The 13,657-nt window shown below is 36.5% G+C and overlaps 1 protein-coding gene across 1 annotated transcript in view; it reads left to right on the forward strand.

The window, feature by feature from the left end:
* The window catches only part of FBN1 (fibrillin 1), a 226,944-nt gene that overhangs the window by 43,084 nt on the left and 170,203 nt on the right, over positions 1–13,657 (forward strand). The window lies entirely within an intron of this gene.

Here is a 13,657-nt window from a genome sequence, read left to right on the forward strand (position 1 = left end):
TCTTGCTAGTGGACTGCAGGACTCACTCGTGAGCCTATTAATAAGCACCAGTTGGCAGGCATCAATATAAAAAGAGGAGAATTTTCCATAAGGGTAAGGATTGAGCTCATTATTGTTCTAGTAAATTAGAGAAGTGGCTCCAAACGAAACATCTGTATGGAAAGGAAAAAATTTAGAATGAAGAAAAATACTTGAAAGATCTGTGAGAACCTACTGGGGGCTGTAGTAGCTTACAAGCATAGTGCCCAGAAGTCACTAGAAATGTCAATTGCTGAGGAACTGGGCTTTCATGTATGTGGTTTATCTAATAATAGTGCAGCCTACTGATGTGTGTATAATCCTCACTTTTCCATATGGAGACCAAGGCTTGGGGAGGGCAAGGGATCTGCCTAAGTTCACACACTAATAATATGCTTTATTTATTTTTTATTACTTTTTAAATTTAAATCCAATTTGCCATCATATAATATAACAACCAGTGTTCATCCCATGAAGTGCCCTCGTCAGTGCCCGTCATCCAGTTACCACATCCCCCCACTCACCTCCCCTTCTGCAACCCTTTGTTTCCTAGAGTTAGGAGTCTCTCATGGTTTGTCTCCCTCTCTAATTTTTCCCACTCAGTTCCCCTTCTTTCCATTATAATCTCTTTTAGTATTTCTTATATTCCACATATGAGTGAAACCATATGATGATTGTCCTTCTCCAATTGACTTATTTCACTCAGCGTAATACCCTCCTTTAAATGGAATGTGGGTATTGTGTGTCTAAGTCTGATGCTTACTGATGCTCTTAATTAAAAAAATGTTTTAGCCAATATGCCTACCTGTAAAAGGAAATATGATATTGAGATGTATTTAGATGTGTAATATTGTTGAGTTTTTCCCCCAACCCCCTGAAATTTGGCTTTATTGAATGTCTTGTCTCTACATTCATAGCTGTTTCTCATCATTCCTAGTTTCATGGTGAAAGTTTGGGAGGTTTATTTCATACAAAACTGCACAAATAGTCATGAAAACACTCATTAAAAATACTCATGAACCTTTTAAACTGCAATCATCACTTTTATCTAAAGTTTTATAAAGATTTTTTTCTATTCTGAGATGGAAAGCTAAGATTCAAGTAGCAGATGTTGAATATGTTATGTAAAAACAAAGAACAGAGATTGGTATGGGAGAAATTATTTTCTGCTTCTATTTTTATAAGTTCATCTAAATTCAGTTATCTATTGATAAAGCAATAATACCAAGTTTAGTAGATAATAACTAGGTTAATAGTAATTCTAGTAACTCTAGGTCAATTACTATTATTACTGGATAAATTATATTGTATCTTAGTTCGTTACCACCAAATGGTATTGATGAGTAATCAATGCATCTAGTGTTTTTATTGATTCAGAGATAATATATCTCTAATGATATTCAAAATAATAGAGATACTTCTTTTGATTAGGTGGTAGCATTCTGTAGCCTTATTATTACTCAGCGAAGATGATCGGGGATTTAAATTGTTGAGAATAAAATTGCTGGCATGTAACTTGGACAGTAGTGTGTGAAAATAATTCCTCAGATGATAATACTAAAATAAATAATATATTTTAGAAAAAAATCACAAATAGGAGGAAGTTTTAGGGCATTTTACTTCTAAGGGAGTGCTTAATGATTTGCTGTAAAGAATATTGATGCCCATAGTTCAGACATTGATGATAATACAGTCTAAAATAAAAGGGGCATGATATTTTACCATTCCACAGTTATTTCTTCAAAGACTTCACCTTTGACCAAGATTAAGAAATGAGGTGAACACATTGAGTTACTAAACTTATCCTCAAAATTTGCATATTACTTAGGAATTTCTCTAAGTTTGGAGTGTCTTTAACTGCTCCCTTTGATGATAACGCTATCCTGAAATTTGCACTAAGATGTAAATATATTTTGGTGCCGTAGAATCTTCACAGTGGTGATTATCTAAATAAAATTATTCCCTAAATGGTAGATTTTCAGGCATGTGCAGTAGTGGAGGTTGGGGAGAAAGCAGGCTCTCTTTGCCTGTTCAACCCCTGAATACAGTCCTAGACCTTCAGTGAGAGAAGGGAAACACAAGTGTAATTTCACTCACCACATGGGAGAGGGGAGTCTTTTTGATTCCAGAATTGTATTTAAACTTAGAGAGTCTTCACTGTTTTCTGCTCTTATGGAAGTCATCTGCTTACCTCTTTAAAGAACTAGAGGTAGTATCTCCCTTTACTCAAATGCATGCTCATGATTTCAAGAATGATTAACAAAAATGTAGGACTGAGTCAGGACAAATCTATCCTGAAGCATAGGAAAATGTTCAGTGTGATTTCTATGGTGGTTTAGTATACTAATGAAGTTGTTTATTACTTAGGTTGGTTTATTAAGTTGTTTCATTACCCAGGCTAGTTGCATTGTGTTTTAATTGGGATATGGCTTTTTATTTTTAAAAATAACTTGCAGGAAGTCTTTACTAATCTCCTCTCTTCCTTCCAAAAGGCCGAGCCAAGTGCTCCTTCTGCTTTATCCCTTAGTACATTCTCCACACTTGTTTTGATAGCATTTACCACATTATATTGAAACAGCGGGTTCCCATACTTCTCTCCCTGACTAGGGTGTTAGCTCTTCAGCAGCAACTATAGTTTCATCAAGTTTTTAATTTGCACCCCAAGTTCAATGTCTGATGCATAGTATTTGGCCAATAAATGTTGAACTGGACTTATTTTAAAGCACCAGAAGGGCAGCCCCAGTGGCTCAGTGGTTTAGCGCCGACTTCAGCTCAGGGCGTGATCCTGGAGACCTGGGATCGAGTCCCACGTGGAGCTCCCTGCATGGAGCCTGCTTCTCCCTCTGCCTGTGTCTCTGCCTTTCTCTCTCTCTCTCTGTCTGTCTCTCATGAATAAATAAATAAATAAAATCTTTTAAAAAAAAGCATCAGAAAATCTGAAGATATGATTATCAGGTATGAATAAATATCTCCTGGAAGTAATTGCTGTTTACCTACTTGTTGATAGTCCTGGATATTTTTCATTGGTTTCGTTTTAAGCAGAGTTTACAGTGCTGATGACTAATTGAATTTGGCCCTATCTTTCACAAGTATGATCTTTTTAGGGCCACAAGATTGTCATTTTTTTCAGTAGGAAAGGATGTGAAAAGGAAGGCATATTTTGACTAAACCAGGTGGCACATTTATACCCTTTGGGAGTGACACTGGCAGGATTTGGATCATTTTGAGCCAATAAGTGAATCTTAATAATCCATGAACATAGTGTTTGGATTTGTGATGGAGACAAGCAGTGGATCCATGCTTGAATTGCAAATCAGAACATTCATTCAACAGATGCAATCAGAATATGAAGCAAATTAGTCTTTCCAGCAAAATAATGTTTTAAAAAAATACCTTGGGAAGTTAGCTTTATGGGGAAGGTGGCAGTGATACTGTTGCCTGTCTCTCTATACTAAGAGAAACAAAAGTAGAGATCTATGACTTAACTTGGCCTGCAGTGTTTACTTTTTAAAAACCAAATGTGAATTCCTTTAGTTACATTTTCCAGTTTGTCCCAGTCTTTACGTCTCCCTGTTGTGATGCATCCTGCTCTCTTCATCCATTTTTCAGTTGCTTCTATTAGTTGCATTAGTTTGCTTCTTAGCCCCGGCAGGCACTTAAGTCTGCCATCTCCTACTACATTTATGCAAAGTGTAAGTTTACACTTAGGATTTTCTGGATAACCTCCTCCCTCAGCTCCCCTTCATTTTTGCCTTCTCTGTGCTGGGGCCCTGAGCAACTTAGTAAAGCTTGTCTTGCCTACCCTCAGTGGTGCGGTATGTTAGTCTGTTTTTCTTTCTCTCTCTCTTCTCTCTCTCCTTCCTTCCTTCCTTCCTTCCTTCCTTCCTTCCTTCCTTCCTTGTCTTCCTTTTTCTAGCATTTCTTATTTGAATACTGAAATGAAATCAGTGCCTATTTGGCAGTGACAACACAAGCTGGTTGTGTATTCCTCTAGTTATTGCCAACAAGAGTATGTGGAATCATATTTTCTCTTGCCATCTTGCATCAGAATGCTGATGACTTACAATCTTGTTAAATGCTCTTGTATTAAACAAAGTGAATCATGTGATGGATAAGATTTCTCTAGGTCATAAAAAAGAGAGAAGGATGATGGGGGTAGAGCTGAAGTTGAAGATGGGGAGGGGATAATGAATAGGCTTGGGGAAGAAGAGAACAGAAGATAGACACTGAGAAAGCGTGAGGAGAAACAAGGCCACCAGGAGAACACTGAGCAAAAGAAACTAAAAGCAAGGAATTCAAGAAATAGCTTGACCATTGTTACTCAAAGGTCAAGAAAGAATGAGAATCACAAAGAGGCCCTTTGATGTAGCAATAGGTGATGTGTACTGGATGCTTAGAGTGTGCCCGGCAGTGTGCTGAACACTAAGGCAGTTTGCAACAATCTTATGACCTATAACAAGTCCCACCTTGTAAAGTAGATAGAGACAGAGAGAGGACAAAAGGCGCAGGGTTTCAGACTGGATAAAAAAGCAGGACCCATCTATTTGCTGTCTACAAGAGACTCATTTTAGACAGAAGGACACCTACAACCTGAAAATAAAAGGTTGGAGAACCATTTACCATTCAAATGGTTCTCAAAATATACCCTAAAAACTATAGAACACTTCTGAAAGAAATTGAGGAAGACACAAAGAGATGGAAAAATATTCCATGCTCATGGATTGGCAGAATTAATATTGTGAAAATGTCAATGTTACCCAGGGCAATTTACACGTATAATGCAATCCCTATCAAAATACCATGGACTTTCTTCAGAGACTTAGAACAAATTATTTTAAGATTTGTGTGGAATCAGAAAAGACCCCGAACAGCCAGGGGAATTTTAAAAAAGAAAACCATATCTGGGGGCATCACAATGCCAGATTTCAGGTTGTACTACAAAGCTGTGGTCATCAAGGCAGTGTGGTACTGGCACAAAAACAGACACATAGATCAATGGAACAGAATAGAGAACCCAGAAGTGGACCCTGAACTTTATGGTCAACTATTATACGATAAAGGAGGAAAGACGATCCACTGGAAGAAAGATAGTCTCTTCAATAAATGGTGCTGGGAAAATTGGACATCCACATGCAGAAGAATGAAACTGGACCACTCTCTTGCACCATACACAAAGATAAACTCAAAATAGATGAAAGATCTAAATGTGAGACAAGATTCCATCAAAATCCCAGAGGAGAACTCAGGCAACACCCTTTTTGAACTTGGCCACAGTAACCGGAGAAGGACAAACAGTGTATGTTCTCATTCATTTGGGGAATATGAATAATAGTGAAAGGGAATATAAGGGAAGGGAGAAGAAATGTGTGAGAAATATCAGAAAGGGAGACAGAACATAAAGACTTCTAACTCTGGGAAATGAACTAGGGGTGGTGGAGGGGGAGGAGGGCGGGGGGTGGGGGTGAATGGGTGACGGGCACTGAGGGGTACACTTGACGGGATGAGCACTGGGTGTTATTCTGTATGTTGGTAAATTGAACACCAATAAAAATTAATTTATAAAAAAAAAAAAGAGAGAGAGGACAAAGAGCTGGCCCCAGGTCAGAGAGCTCGTAAGAGGTGCAATCAAAAACTGAAACCAGCTAGACTGGCTCAAAAGCCTATGCACATAACACTGCGCTATATTTGGATTTCACTGGGAAAAGCTTATTAGTGACCATAGAGAATTTTTCTGAGGAATTATAAGAAATCCAGAACCATGAGTTTTAGCATAGAAAAGTTATAGATTTTTAAAAAAGCACTTCAAGAAATTTGGCTAGGTAAGTAGTTTCCTTCTTTGGTAGAGTTAAGTTGCTTTTAAATAATTTTAAAAGCCAGGGAAAAGGAGTCTTGAGTATTGCTTGGGTGCATCTAATGTAGGAACTTGAACTATTTCTCTATTTGCTGATTTTGTTGTTTTACACATTACAGTCCACTCTTGGAGAAAGGGTGATACCTGTCTGTTTATAGTCCATGTAAATTGACTCCAAAAGATTGAACCAACATTTTGAAATGTAGACCTACAAAATGAATATTGTTTGTGCAGTTACTATGGAAGGTTATATAGTTTTCCTATGATATTACAATTCTTCAAATCATATTTGGAAACTCTTTTTTGGAATTATCTTTACAGAGTCAGCAATACATTTGAATAAGTGTGTGAACATTTTGCCTTCCTTTCTGGGAGGCATTTAAATTTTAAGAAACAGCCTAAAATAGAGTCCATTCTAATGAGTCTAGTGGATAGTGGAGCACTTTAGTTATTTGGGGTAAAAAATGGATTTAGATTAAAAAGTGTGTGACTTTTGAAGCACATGGAATTGGATTAATGTTTTAATGTTAAATTTTAATGTGAGCCATAAGATGAACTCTTTTGGAAGCATAGATGCTAGTAACAAGATATTTTCTATTATTACTCCATCTGGAGATCTTCATTACATACCATCTGAATGTAACCATGGACATGGATTCTTCTCTGTCTCGAATCATTTGTTCAGTTTTTTCTAAAAGGTAACAAGCAATAAACTGCTTTTATTGAAATATGTTGAGGCCCTTGTGAGCTTTGTTTTTGGTATTTGGTCTAAATGGAAAGTAAATACCAGTGTGTAGATAGCAGGGTATCATGCCCTAAATGTTACTATGCATCTGAAGTGGTATTGCAATATTTGGAAGTTGGTGGATCATTGGATAAACTTGATCTTCCTAGAACACTTCCAGAAAATGCATCTGTTGACATAGGTATTCAGTTTTTGTGGTTGAGTAATGATATGAACGTAGAGAACATATGCTACCATGGCCCTGGATGCTGCGTGTGCCTGGTGTGAACAAGCAGGGCTGTTCACAAAGTTAAAGCGGTTAATTTTTGTCTCCCACTTACAGTCCCTCTGAGCCCACTCAGTAGTCTTCCTCCAGCTGGTGGATGGAATTTTCTTGTCCCTTTCAGAATGTTTCCCCTGTGGGTCCCTTATGTGAGCAAAGATGTCTGTATTCTTCTTGGTTGCTTACATTTCCTTCTTCAAGCCCTAGATGTCCAAAGGTACCTCCAGCCATTTGGCCTCTTTGCCACTCCACTCTAGGCAGCGCTTTGAGGAAGAATCTAAGTCCATTCCACACCAGCTTTCTCTTACAGTGGTCCACAACTACCTGGTGGAAAATACTCATGCGTTTTTTGCCACAATACATTTTTAGAGTGCACACCAACTTCAACAAATAGGCAGCCTCTCCCTTGAACCATATGCAAGCATCTGGCCAGCCAGTGTCCAGGCATTTGATGGTTCCCAATCTGCAGTGTCCTCCAAACTGCGGTGAATATAGTCTGAGTAGTCTCCTTAAAGCTCCTCTCATGACTTGTCATCATAATGTGGTCTTCCACCAGCTTCCTAACTGTGTTGTCCCCATCTCTTCCTACCTCAGATATTTTTATATTCCTGTTAGGCATGAGGGTTTAAGAGCCATATGACCAGATTGTCATCACCTCCTTTGCAAATTCTGCATCATAGTGTCACTCTTGACTTAGAATGTGGCATCTTTTATCTTGGTGCTTCAAGTGAAATGTTCATTTTAACACCCTTTAATATAAAAATGAGTCATTTTGTGTGGTTATTAAATTTGATTTAAAATTTGATATCATGGTTTCATCTTCTAAGACAGTTTGTTTTCAAATTTCTTTTTTTCCTTTTAAGCTCTTATGAACTTTTAAAAAAGATAAAACTAATTTTTATGTTAGTAGCCACACTTAATATTTGGATCACTTTTCAGTCTTGGGTATTCAAAATGCTATTGCAGATAACACTGAGCAATAGAAATATAATGTGGGCTACATATAGAAATTTTAACTTTTCTACTAGCCACATGAAAAAGTAAAGAGAAACAGGTAAAACTAATCTTAATAACATATTTTGTTTAACCCAGTATATCTAAAAGTTTTATTTTAATAGATACTCAGTATGAAAAATTATTGAGATATTTTGCATTCTTTTTTCCACAGTAAGACTTTGAGCCCTGATGCCTGTTATCCCACATCTCAGTTTGGGCCAGCTAAGAACCAATGTGGCTAGTGGCTACCATAATGGACAGCACAGCTCTAGAGCTTTACTTCTAATATTATACATCAACACCTCCCCTAAGATCTCTATTAGATCTCCAGTTTTCCTTCTTCTCACTGCTTCTTCTTCACCTTTTAAGAAAGCAGCATCTTAGAGAATCAGAGCCTGTACTAATATTTAAAAAAATAAGCCAATGTAAAAAAAAACCCCACAAAATTAGAGGTTTTAGGTTAGAGTCTAATTTCTCAGGAATTGCTAAGTTGAATTTTGTTCAAATATAAGCGATTAGCAAAATCTCTTGTAGTCACATCAATTAAGTATTAATAACTATAGCAAATACTTCATAAAGGCTCAGCCTTAAGCTAGGCACTGTGATGAAATCAGAAGGAAATTTATGGTTCTTGTCATCAGGGACTAAAAATCATTTTTCAAAAAGATAGAAATGTGTATGTGAAATAGTAAAATAACAGCAGGGCAATGATTTAGCTAGGTAGATGAAGGAAAGTCTACAGATGAAGGGGAAGAGATAGTACAAACGTGAAGAAGCTGGAATTGACCAGAGGAGATGGAGGGCAAAGTTGCCCTTAGGAAGTTCTTGCTATGCTAGCTTTCTAGCATGTTGGAAACCTCCTCTGAGAAAAGACGAGGGGGCATGATGCCAACTTGCCTAACTCCAAAGAAGGAAAAATCTATTTCAAATCTCTCTGTGATACCCGTCTGTTCTACTGAATTGTGGCTTCTGTACCATTTCTGTATGAGGCAGGGTATTGGTATTTCAGAACATTCTTTGAATATATATATTAGTGGGTGGACTAGTCTATTTCTGAAACTGTTTTAGCTTAATCCTGTGGATAGCAGTCTGGAGACCCTTACCAATTTTATATGCTCAATTGAGAGTCTTGAGAATGTTTGGTGTTTATGTTCCCTAGTAGTTATGGCCTCTAGAGAGTTTGTGCTGTTTTTGGTTTATGAATGTATATCGGACAAATATATGGGACTTCGTGGTCTAGATGATGTGCCAAAGTACTTTTTGTAGAACATTAGTCCCATGGGGGTTCCATGAAATGAAGTTTCCATGGTCAATAGCATTTTGGAAACTCTATACCATATCCTCTTTTGGAAAGGCAGTGGGTGTATTAGTATGTTAGCTCTTGGGAGTACTTCAAGGTAACTGTTTTTACTTAGTTTAACTCAGCACTTCTAAATCCATGAATTTTAGAATCCCCATCCTCCCCCGCCTTCCTCCATTAACACCTCTAACATCTTTATCTTGAAGATCTGGATTCTGATTATTTTAACAGTTATTTTGAAAATCATTTGACATCTCTGTGACAACACCTTCGTGTTTTACCTAGATATTCTAAATCCATATATGATCCTTATCTGAAGATGAGTATTTACTACATGTCTAGAGGTTCTTGGAGGAAGATTCTCAACATGTAGTAACTCACCTCTTGTGTTCCTAAGAGGATTCATTTGGCCATAAATTGAATTGCAGTATGAAACACCCATTCCCAGGGATTTGGTTTTCAGACATTCTTAAAGTATCACCTAGGGTTAGGTGGACTGTTCCATTAAGTAGTGATAAATACCTGGTTCAGAAAGGTTTGATGTGATTGGCATTATGCTGTCTAGTTTTGATCAGCACTTGAGGGTTCTGCTTACCAGAACTGGGAATATGTGGTATTCTTGAAACCAGAGCTTCTCTTTTCTAGATTGGTTAAATTCTTTTCTTTCAAGGTCAACTTTAAGGCTTATTCCTCCAGTCCTTTCTTGACCATAGGGAGTGCCACCTCCCAACTCCATCAATTTCCATACGAGTTCACTGACATCACTCTCTCTGGTGCCTGGACCTCTTCTATATTTCTATTTGAATGCGTACAATGCGTACATTAAATGATTGGTCTTTGTCATTCACTTTAAGCCACATTAGCCATTTTAGTATTTTTATTCCTCTAATGAATTATTTTTCTTGTACTTCATTACATTTTTAAATAATTGGGTGACACAACCTTTGTCTTTGGGGATATATATATTTGGGATATATATATATATATATATATATTATATATATATATATATATATATCCCCCACCACTGAGCCACCTGGGCATCCCTATAGTGATAGTTTTTAATGATGTTTATTAAGAAGTAAGAAATGAGCATGTTCATCTTGTCAAAAACTTCTTTCCATGTACATTTATTGATTCTTATGTTGAGATCCTTATATCACATAAAAATATCTGAATCCCATTTCATGCCTCTTAGGAAGCCTTATAAGTAATTTATAATATTTTAAGTTTTCTTTTTTTTAATATATTTTTAAATTTTTTTATTTATTTATGATAGGCACACAGTGAGAGAGAGAGAGGCAGAGACACAGGCAGAGGGAGAAGCAGGCTCCATGCTCCGGGAGCCCGACGTGGGATTCAATCCCGGGTCTCCAGGATCGCGCCCTGGGCCAAAGGCAGGCGCCAAACCACTGCGCCACCCAGGGATCCCCTATTTTAAGTTTTCTTAAAAACATTTTCTTTAGGAACACTTGGGTGGCTCAGTGGTTGAGGGTCTGCTTTTGGCTCAGGGCGTGATTCTGGGGTCTTGGGATTGAGTCCCCCATCGGTCTCCCCGCAGGGAGCCTGCTTCTCCCTCTGCCTATGTCTCTGCCTCTCTCTCTCTCTCTCTGTCTCATGAATAAATAAATAAAAATTTTTTAAAAAATATTTTTTCTTCACTAAATGAAACATAAATGACATACTCCTTTAAAAATGTAAATATACATACATACACAGGCATGAATATATATGTGAATATATATACACACATATATATTTTTTAACTAGTATTTTTTAAAAAATTAAATTTGGGCTATTGGATCCTTTCTGATATCAGATGCATGATCTGAGAATTATCAAATTTGCTGATCTTATTCTAGTTTGGGGGCTAATAAAATGCTGATTCATACATAGTCTTCTAGCTGGTCTATGGTGCTTTTCATAGACCAAAAAACCAAGAACCAAAAACAAAAAACAAAAAACAACAAAAAAACCCCAAAAAACCAAAAACTGTGTCTCATTGAGTACCAGTGAGCCCAGTACTGTGAGGAGAGTAGGTATGCATTAAATCTTTGTTGATTTACTTAATTTAACTGTGGGACCTTGAAGTTGATGAGAGAGAGTATCTAAATATTAAATATATTTGTTTAATACAACATTTTTAAAAAAAGGGTATTCTGAACAATAGCACCTACAAATGCATCTGTATTTCATGTGGAAATAGGAGTACAGATATTGATAATTGAAATGTGTGGGAAGTGAATTCTGTTGCACACATGAAAGGAAATGTTCTCCAACTTTCCTACCATATTCCCTCAGCAGCAATCCCTTTTCTCTGAACTGTTTCAGAAGAGCTTTGTAAGTAAACAATAGATCGGGATATTTATTTCCTCAGGAAATAAGGAATGTTCTAATGGTGCAAATCATAAAACAGGCCCATTTCTATCTTGGTCCCTGGAGACCCCTCACTCTCTTTCGTGCCTCCTCATAGGAGACATTGTTGACCTTCATTGTTGTAGGACATTCAACTAGGTGAAAGAGAAGGCTTGCAGGTTTGGGGGCAAATTTTACTCAAATTGAAAATGGTTTTATAAATATTCATTAGCTCTTAGGGATCATTTCTTTCCTAAAGTCCTAATGGAAAAATCCTATTTTCTATTTAGGATTTCAGTAATTTATTCTTTAAATTCAAACTGGTGAACTTTAAAAGACAAAGGCAAAAATCATGGCCCTTCAAAGTAAAATTTGATTCATTCTTTGTATAATGATTTGTAAGCTTCATTTGCAAAGTGGGGAATATTTTGGAACTTTCTTGTACTATGGGAAAAATAAAAGGCAAGGCATACATAGATTTTAATGATATAAAACTGGTTTTGGATAGCAGTGTGTAATAGAAGTTTGAATTGTCCTTTTTGAGGAAAATAACCCTTAAACACCATAGAAAATTCTTTATTTTTTTTTTTTAAAACAGAATTTGGAGTTGGATAGAGCTATTTCTTTTCAGACCTTATTTAGGCTTCATTTCTTTCTACAGTGTTTTTCCACGCTGCCAAGCAGAACAAGCTATCACAAACCCAAACAAAAGGCAATGGCTCTAAAAAGTCATTAGAGCCCTTTACAGAGCCAATCTGCAGTGTGCATAGGGTTCACATGTTCTCATGACTTCTAGATTGTGATTTTTAAATTTTTTATGAATGAGAGGAAATGATAGGAAAATTGTTTTCAAAACTAAATTTTTATTCCAAAGGACTCCTCATTCCAACTTGTCAATATCACAGGACAATAATTTTAATGTTTTAATTTAAGATGCCTAATTAGGAGATGTATGTTTTTTCAATTGCCTCACCATTCCTTGAAAACTGGTTAAGAGCTCAGACTCTGGGAAAAAAATCTGTTCTCTATCTTTATAGGTCTTATTCTACTTTTTGTTTGTTTCTTCATCTGTTTTGTTTTTTATTCCACATGTAAGTGGAATCATATGGCATTTGTCTTTCTCTGTCTGACTTATTTCACTTAGCATAATACCCTCTAAGTCTCTCGAGTTGTCTCAAATGGCAAGATCTTGTCCTTTCTTATGGCAGAATAATATTCCATTGTATATACATGCCACATTTTCTTTAACCATTCATCTATTGATGGACATTTGAGTTACTTCTATATCTTGGTTATTGTAAATAATGCTACAATAAACACAGGGGTGCATGTATCTTTTTGAATTAGTGTTTCATTTTCTTTATGTAAATACCCAGTAGTAGAATTACTGGATCATGTGGTATTTCCATTTTAAAATTTTTGAGGAACCTCCAAACTGTTTTCCCCAGTGGCTGTACCAATTTACATTTCTACCAACACATTGCATGAGGGTTCTTTTTTCTCCATATCCTCACCAATACATGTTTTTTCTTATGATTTTGATTTAAGCCATTCCAACAGGTATGAGGTGTGATACCTCATTGTAGTTTTGATTTGCATTTTCCTGCTGATGAGTGATATTGAGCATCTTTTCATGTGTCTGTTGACCTTCTGCATGTCTTCTTTAGAAAAATGTCTATTCAGGTCCTCTGCCCAGTTTTTAAATTGGATTGTTTTTTTGGTGTTGAGTTGTATAGGTTCTTTATATGTTTTGGATATTAAGCCCCTATTTGATACATCATTTGCAAATATCTTCTCCTATCCAATAGGTTGCCTTTCTGTTTTGTTGATGGTTTCCTTCATGGTGCAGAGGCTTTTTATTTTGATGTAGTCCCAACAGTTTATTTTTGCTTTTGTTTCCCTTGCCTTAGGTGACATATCTAGAAAAATGCTGCTATAGCCAATGTTGGGTATTTTAAAACCATGCACTCCAAACCTCACTTATTAGAGTTCAGTTTTGTTAAATGCGCCCATAAAAAGGCATAATATTAAGCTGAAAAGAAAATGTTCAATAAGATATATGAGTTTTTATGTTGTGTTATCAGTTTTTTCCCTGGTGCTGTGTTAACAACTGGAGATGTACAATTGTAC

The sequence above is a fragment of the Nyctereutes procyonoides genome, unplaced genomic scaffold (genome assembly GCF_905146905.1).
Source record: "Nyctereutes procyonoides isolate TBG_1078 unplaced genomic scaffold, NYPRO_anot_genome, whole genome shotgun sequence".
Taxonomy (NCBI): Eukaryota; Metazoa; Chordata; class Mammalia; order Carnivora; family Canidae; genus Nyctereutes; species Nyctereutes procyonoides.